The following is an 8,690-nucleotide window of genomic DNA, read 5'->3' on the forward strand; positions in this document are numbered from 1 at the left end:
AAAAATAAATAAAATATATTTTAAAAAAAAAAGAAAAAGAAAAAACAGGACTGTGATTAGTAACTGGATAAAATACGCACAATGGGAAGAGAGTCTAAAGGAGATTCAAAGGGCTTGATCCATATACGTACGTGCTTTAGATGTGGACTATCGAAATATTACACTCTGGCTGAAATATGCTGAAATGGAAATGAAGAATCGCCAGGTCAACCATGCCCGAAATATCTGGGACCAGGCCATAACTCTGCCCCGAGTCAACCAGTTCTGGTACAAATACACATACATGGAGGAGATGCTGGGAAATGTGGCTGGTGCCCAGCAGGTGTTTGAGCGCTGGATGGAATGGCAGCCAGAGGAGCAAGCCTGGCACTCCTACATCAACTTTGAGCTGCGATACAAAGAAGTGGATCAGGCCTGCACCATTTATGAGAGATTTGTACTTGTGCACCCTGATGTTAAGAACTGGATCAAGTATGCCCGCTCTGAAGAAAAACATGGTTATTTTGCCCATGCACGGAAAGTGTACGAGAGGGCTGTGGAATTCTTTGGAGATGAACATATGGATGAACGCCTTTATGTTGCCTTTGCCAAATTTGAAGAAAATCGGAAAGAATCTGAAAGGGTACGAGTGATTTACAAGTATGCCCTGGATAGAATTTCAAAACAAGAGGCCCAAGAGCTCTTTAAAAATTATACCATCTTTGAGAAGAAGTTTGGTGATAGGTGGGGTATTGAAGATATCATTGTGAGCAAACGGAGATTTCAATATGAAGAAGAAGTGAAGGCTAATCCACACAATTATGATGCCTGGTTTGATTACCTGCGCTTGGTGGAAAGTGATGCAGAAGCAGAAACTGTACGAGAAGTCTATGAAAGAGCTATTGCCAATGTCCCACCCATTCAGGAGAAGAGACATTGGAAGCGTTACATCTATCTTTGGGTCAACTATGCACTCTATGAAGAACTGGAGGCAAAGGTAAGAATGTGGAATTATGTGTCAACTACTAGTGAATTCCTCACCATGGTGCTTAAAGCTTGCTATTGTGGGCAGTAATGGATATTTACAATCGTTGAAGCTGAGGAATTTAGTTTTAGATTCTAATAGGCCTTATAATTCTAATAGTCATATAATTATATATTCTCTCTCTAACATTTTTAATTCTCTATCTGTTGTGGGCACAGGTGAGGTGTGTTTCTTGTTTTGTTGTGTTTTGTTTTTTAAACCTTGAGGCACAATGTGATTATCACTTGGAACTTGAGAGGGAACAATGAACCAGCCCTTGTACCTCTTGGATTAAATTTGCAGAATTAGAAACAATCCTTGGCGATATTGAGAGAGCCTGTGCAATCTACGAGTTAGCCATCAGCCAGCCACGCTTAGACATGCCAGAGGTGCTCTGGAAATCATACATTGATTTTGAAATTGAGCCGGAAGAAACTGAAAGAACGCGCAATCTTTACCAACGATTGCTTCAACGGACACAACATGTCAAGGTATGGATCAGTTTTGCACAGTTTGAGTTGTCTTCAGGGAAAGGAGGAAGTTTGCCGAAATGCAGATTTATGAAGAGGCTAACAAAACCATGCGAAACTGTGAGGAAAAGGAAGAGAGATTTATGTTGCTGGAATCTTGGAGAAACTTTGAAGATGATTTTGGAACTACGTCAGATAAAGAAAGAGTAGACAAACTCATGCCAAAGAAAGTCAAAAAGAGAAGAAAGGTCCAGGCGGATGATGGGTCTGATGCAGGCTGGGAAGAATACTATGATTACATCTTTCCGGAAGATGCTGCCAACCAACTGCATCTCAAGCTCCTGGCCTTGGCCAAACTTTGGAAGAAACAGCAACAGGAAAAGGAGGCTGCCGAGCAAGACCCAGATAAGGACATTGATGAGAGTGAATCCTGACCTTCTTCATACTGATGTTTTATTATTTTTATAAATTAAGTTTGGAACTCTGTGAGTCCTGTAAGTCTTTATATATTTCACCAGTAATGAAGTGATTGAGATCTTTGGCAGCTATTTTTTTAGTTCTTTTAAAAATGCTCTTGGGCTAGTTAGGTGGGTGGGGGTTGTGAGTAAAGGAATTTCTTTTTTAACTGCTGGATTTCTTTGATGGAATCCAAACATTTTTTATCCACATAATGCATTAGGAAATCTAATTGAGGTAACATCTAGCTAGAGAACCTGGCTGGAGACCCTGGCTTTGCAGATCATCTGAACGCTGCCCCCGTGTCATTTCTTCTTCGCCGACTCCGTCCACACCTTTGGGAACCCCTGGACCTGCTGGGGTTGGACCCCAACAAAGTAGGTCCTCACCATATACAACATAAAATTAAATTTGTAATTTTATAGACTGACCGACAGGCTTTATGTTTATTCCTTTCCTTCTCCACTAGTCTGTAGGTCAGGACTGTGTCTCTTAACTATGTCTGTGTCTATGCCCAAATAGCCAGTGTGAAGGACAGCTCCTGATACATAGGAGAAGCTTATTAAATATTAGCTGAATGAGAGATATCCTCTTCAGTTCTCTATACGGCAAAATCTCTACCTATCCTTCCTGCTCCTCTGTTTTGTCCTCCTCTTCTTCCCTTCCTCTTCCTTCCAGACCAATTCAGTCCTACAGCCTATAGGGAACTAGTAATTAGAATTCACATGAAGAATTAAAGAGTACTAGTCAAAAAAATAAAATGCCGCATAAATGTATTTTTGTTTATAAATCTTTGCTTCTCCTGTATGATTTCAAAGACAACTAGATAAAACAGTATTTATAAAACCGTGCTGATGGGCTTATAATGTATAAAGATACTAGAGGCCCGGTGCACAAAAATTTGTGCACTCGGGGGGCAGGGAGAGGGGGGTCCCCCAGCCCGGCCTGTGCCCTCTCGCAGTCTGGGACCCCTCGGCAGATAACGACCTGCTGGCTTAGGCCTGCTCCCGGGTGGCAGAGGGCAGGCCCAATCCCTAAGTGCAGCCCCTGGTCAGGCTCAGAGCAGGGCCGATTGGGGAGTAGGGGCCCCGTGGAGGGGGGTTGGGGCGCCACCCTCTATCACCCACAGAGCAGGGCCGATCAGGGGGTTGAGGAGCTCCCCGCTGTCACTCACAGAGTAGGGCCGATAGGGGAGTTGGGGCACCGCCCCCTGTCACACACAGAGCAGGGCGGATCAGGGGGTTGGGGCGCTGCACCCTGTCACACTCAGGGCAGGGCCAATGGGGAGGTTATGGCTCTACCCTGTCACACACAGAGCAAGGCCTGTGGAGGGGGGTTGGGGCGCCACCCTCTATCACCCACAGAGCAGGGCCGATCAGGGGGTTGGTGTGCTGCACCCTGTCAAACGCAGAGGCGCAGGGCAATCAGGGGATTGGGGAGCTCCCCCCTATCAGGCACAGAGGAGGGCTGATCAGGGGGTTGGGGTGCCTTCCCCTGTCACGAACAGAGTAGGGCGGATAGGGAGGTTGTGGCCCCGCCCCCTGTCACTCACAGAGCCGCAGGGCGATCAGGGGGTTTGGGCGCTGCCCCCTGTCATGCTGATCCCGGTGCCGGGAGCCTCGCTGCTCCGCTGATCCCGGTGCTGGGAGGCATATTACCCTTTTACTATATAGGATAGAGGCCTGGTGCATGGGTAGGGGCTGGCTGGTTTGCCCTGAAGGGTGTCCTGGATCAGGGTGGGGGTCCCCACTGGGGTGCCTGGCCAGTCTGGGTGAGGGGCTGAGGGCTGTTTTCCGGCTGGCGAGTGACTAAAGCTTCCAACCGCTCCTTGTTTTCTTCTCTTTTTTTTTTTTTTTTTTTGGGCCAGCTTTAGCTCTGAGGCCTCGCTGCTGAAAACATAGATACAATGTTGCGGTCCGAGCCCGGCTGAATGGAAGCCCTTTTCTGGGGTTTTGTTTAGCTTCTTATTTGCAACATAGTATATAGTTGCTTAGAGTTGCAACTGAGAGGCCGGCAAGTGAGGCGGTGAACGTTGGAGTCTGCAGCAAGCAAGCCTCCCTGCTCGCTTCAGTGCCTGGCTGCTGGCTGCCATCTTGGCTGACAGTTAATTTGCATATACTCACTGATTAGCCAATGAAAAGGGTAGCGGTCGTACGCCAATTACCATGTTTCTCTTTTATTAGTGTAGATAATTTGTATGACAATAGGAGGAGGATAGAGGGGACAGAACTGTATTGGAGCAAAGTTTTTGTATACCATTCTAATTGATTCCTGCGCTTTATGTAAATTATACCTTTATTTTTTATTTTTTTTAAATAGGTGGAGGAAGACTTTTGGATCGTATAATGATACTTGTAGAAACAAGGAACCCTGGGACTTGAAGCTGGTTATCTGGCAATGATCAGGAATTGCAACATAGCTAGGTCTCATGTCTAGAATATAGTTTGGGCTACATTCAGGATCTAATACAACTCTCTTGAGTTTAGGCATCAACATTGCCCCTTCCTCAGAAACAGAAGTTCATTGATCCCTACAAATATTATTAACCTATTGCTGCAAATATTAACCTATCTCCAAAAATAAATGTCCTCCTCGCTGTGTATTTTTTATTCTCCTTTCACTACTAACACACACTTTTTATCTCACACTGTTTGTATGACTTCCTAAAAAAACTATGATTGGTCTAGGTATTATCGTTCATATCAAGCAAGGTTTTTATGCCAAGACAACTAATGAACTGATAGCTGTTCTATAAATTGGCTGTGTTTCAGTCAGAGATCATCAGCTGGAGTCAGTATGACTAGGTTAAGCGCTCAAAAATGGCCACATAAGCTTAACCATAAAGCTAGAGTTGCTTTGCTACGCCTGGGACTCTGAACACGGCATTTGTCCTCAGAAGGGGATGGGGTAAGCATGTAAAAGAAAACCGCCTCTCCAGAGTATTCTACAAAAAATAACTCTTTACCGCCTTTCTTCCATAGCCCTTTCTTTGCTGAGTAAATCATGAACCTTCAAAGGAGAAAGATGTCAAGAAATTTTTATTGCAAAGAAGATAATAAATTTATTAAATCAAAGTAAGAATCAAAAACTATGAGACTCACCAACATATTAAGAAAATGTATAGATATATGCCTGTAACAGCTTGTAATCTTTCTATCAAGTTCAGAATTAAATATTCTTACAGGATTGTCCTATTTGTATGCATTGCTCTGCCATTCCACTCCATCATGTAATAAGCCCAATTTAGAAAGGCGGATAGTGAGACTCTGAAATATTTCCCTCCTGAGGTTATCATTAGAATCTTAGCACTTATTAAACTTAACATGAACAGTTTAATTTTCATTTTGATGAAAAGAATAGGCTTTAATATTTATATTTTACAATAGTGACTGATTAACTGTAATGACTAGGGTACTCAATTTTAGAGACTTATGATAATTCTCTAAGAATTATGCCAATACCTTATTCATTTCTGTAGTGCTATTTAAACATTATTCTTCACACAAAATGCTTATAAAAAGTTATGTCTCTATTGACAATAAAAAACAACTGAAAAGTAGCAACCTTTTTCTCAGTGCTTCAAGACTTCATATAAGCTATGCAAATTAATACTGTTGACATTTTAATATATATTTAATTATATACTTGGCAAATTTGTTTTAAAGATGAACTATGGTTAATCACAGAATTTTCATTTTGCTACATAGAACTTTTCTCCTACAAAATGTCCACTCTGCCCCCAACGTTAAAACAAAACACACTCCTAAAAAGCAATCTTTATAATCCAACAGTTAAATGAAGTTCCTCTTCACTTAAGGGGAGGGCATGAGTCCTATACATTAATTATTCTGCCCTGATACAGGACTTGCCTCTACCAAAATAGAATCCCACCAAGGAATATTAGCTCTCCATGCCCATTCTACCTTGCTAAAAATTTAGAGAGGTAAAATGAAGAATCTAATAGAAGTTCTCAACAGGTAAGGAAATGGGAAGGCTCTCAACCTCAAACTAAATAATGATTGCATTGACAGTTTGGCACTTGCCCAATCAGGCAGGGTTTAAGCCTAAGTGGAAAAGAACATGGTGTATAATAGGTATTTTAAACCTTCAAACAGAGAATGAAATCAAAGACACTGGTTTAAAAAAAAAAAGTCTTGCTCGGCCAGCATGGCTCAGTGGTTGAGCGTCGATTTATGAACCAGGAGGTCACAGTTCGATTCCTGGTCAGGGCACATGCCTGGGTTGCGGGCTCGATCCCGTGTAGGGCGTACAGGAAGCAGCTGATCAATGATTCTCTCTCATCATTGATGTTTCTATCTTTCCCTCCCTCTCCCTTCCTCTCTGAAATCAATAAAAATATATTATTATTTTAAAAGTGTCAGTAGTTACAATGCACTGTATCACCTTCCCCTCTGTAACTAAAATGGCTATTAAATGTAACCTAGTTATGACATTTTTTTTTTTTTTTACTTTCTCTAATACTAAGGTAAAATACACTATGGAAATCTGCATGGAATGTTGGTTCTTTATTTTTAGCAGGTTCGGTGTTACATAGTTTTACTCCTTTCAAGTACATGAGAAAATATGATCCCCCAAAATACAAAAACAAAGCTGGTCTTGTATTATATTAAATCTTGATCTCCACCATTTAATATAAAATGTATTTTGGGGGGTTTCTGTTAAGGCAAAATAGAAGTTTTTCATCAGAAAAAAAAGGATTAAATGGCTAAGATATCCTTTTTGGGATAAAATTCACCTTTACGTCCCTCTTCCACCAGTACTATCTTATCTGTCCTAATCCCTTCAAGGTTCAAGATCAGTAGCACAAACAGAAATTTTCTAGTTTTCATTGTAGATTTTTTTCTTTTAAAATTGTTTTCAGGATGCTTTAAACATTAGCTTTACAACTATTATTTCAAATTTATGTTTACAATTCATCGTACAGCCCACATTCAGTAAGGTTAGGACTTTACACCTTTTTGGATCACAGTCCATTTAAGATTTTAACAAGAGCTCTTTCCAGAGAAACAAAAAATTACATCTAGTTTTACAAGAAATTCAGGGGTTTCAAGTCTCCACTGCTATCTGTTTAGCCGAAAAGTCCTAGTAATAAAGGAATGAAATAAAATAATAGGTTTAGATTGAAGGTTTAGATTTCAAAGGTTTAATATGTGTGTGTTTTTTAAAAGCAGTCTATTTTAGGTGTTGAACAAATTTTTTATGATTGGTCAAGCAAAGTTAAAATATTTACAAAGGAGGGAGTTTTTAGTTTTAGTCTTAGCTGATCTTACAAGAACTTTTCAAACTCTTATTAGATGTATACAGGCTGCAACAATTGTGCAAATGGAGATATTGCTATAAAGAGACATGTTCATAACCAATATTAGCCAGTAAATATATACATGAACCAGAGGAGTTAATGTTCATCCTTGAAGCAAGAATTTATCAAAATTAATCAGTAAAAAAAATAAAATACACAAAATAGGCAGTACTTTCTAGTACTATTGATTTACAATAAACAGACCCTCAGATTTAGGTAGATTATTTGTTAAAACACCATCAGTTATCAATGTACGCTATATAGCAAGCATGTCAAACTCGCAGCCCACAACAAATATTTTTGTGATCCAACCAATATAAGGGTATGTAAGAAAAGTTTTAATAAAAATTTTGTGACTTAATTTTTACAATATCCTGTTATACATATTAATAATGAACTACAATGTTCGCTAATGGCTGATTACTATAATTGTGTTGCATTCATTTCCCTTACACGCCTTACGTGCAGACATATGATTTCTCTCCACTAATACTAGCTTTGAATATTTTAGCAGCCGATTGCCATGTCATTAGTCTTGTACTGACTTGTTTGATGTGTGCAACAGGAAATATTTCACTTTCAGAGAACAAGAAAAATAGGTTTATTTGGATTATGCTTATTAATTTGTGCAGTTATTCAGTGCGTGGTAAGTTAATGTTCAAATTAATAAAAATATTAATTTTTATTAAAATGTACTATTATTTTGTTAGCGATTACTCATTTATTTCAGCCCTTTGTATTCAGCATGTCTCTATCGAAATAAACCTACGTTTCTATGAAAACTGAAGCTTTTATTTTTTTGTGGCCCACATAAACTTAAACCTGTTTTATTTGGCTTGTGTTAGCTTTTGAGTTTGACATGCTTGCTATATAGTTAAACATAGCTATTAATAAGTCATTCTGGATGCACTACAAGCATGTATCCAAATAACCAAATGACTACAATCTATACTAATAAAAGCATAATATGCTAATTAGACCGGACAGCCAAACGACCTTCCAGACGTCATTTCAGATGTCCTTCCAGACTAAGCCGCGGTGGCGGGGGCCGAGGCAGAGGCAGTTAGGGGCGATCAGGCAGGCAGGGGAGCAGTTAGGGGTGATTAGGCAGGCAGGGGAGTGGTTAGGGGCATCAGGCAGAGGCAGTTAGGGGCGATCAGGCAGGCAGGCAGAGTGGTTAGGGGTGATCAGACAGGCAGGCAGGGCAGCAGTTAAGAGCCAGCGGTCCTGGATTGCGAGGGTGCAGCCTGGGCTGAGGAACCCCCCCCTCCAGTGCACAAATTTCGTGCACCTGGCCTCTGGTCTATATATATAATAGCCTAAGTGACTGTTACGACCGGGCGCTATGACAACACACTGACCATAAGGGGCAAACGCTCAATGCAGAAGCTGCCTCCTGGTGGTCAGTGCGCACCCACAGCCAACCTCCCATGGCTGGCCA

At 40.9% G+C, this 8,690-nt stretch overlaps 1 pseudogene; it reads left to right on the forward strand.

Moving 5' to 3' along the window:
- LOC102261393 overlaps positions 1 to 2,298 on the forward strand; it is a 2,747-nt pseudogene extending 449 nt beyond the window's left edge.
- Positions 2,299 to 8,690: the final 6,392 nt, after the last annotated feature.

This window comes from Myotis brandtii, unplaced genomic scaffold (genome assembly GCF_000412655.1).
Source record: "Myotis brandtii unplaced genomic scaffold, ASM41265v1 scaffold436, whole genome shotgun sequence".
Lineage (NCBI taxonomy): Eukaryota > Metazoa > Chordata > Mammalia > Chiroptera > Vespertilionidae > Myotis > Myotis brandtii.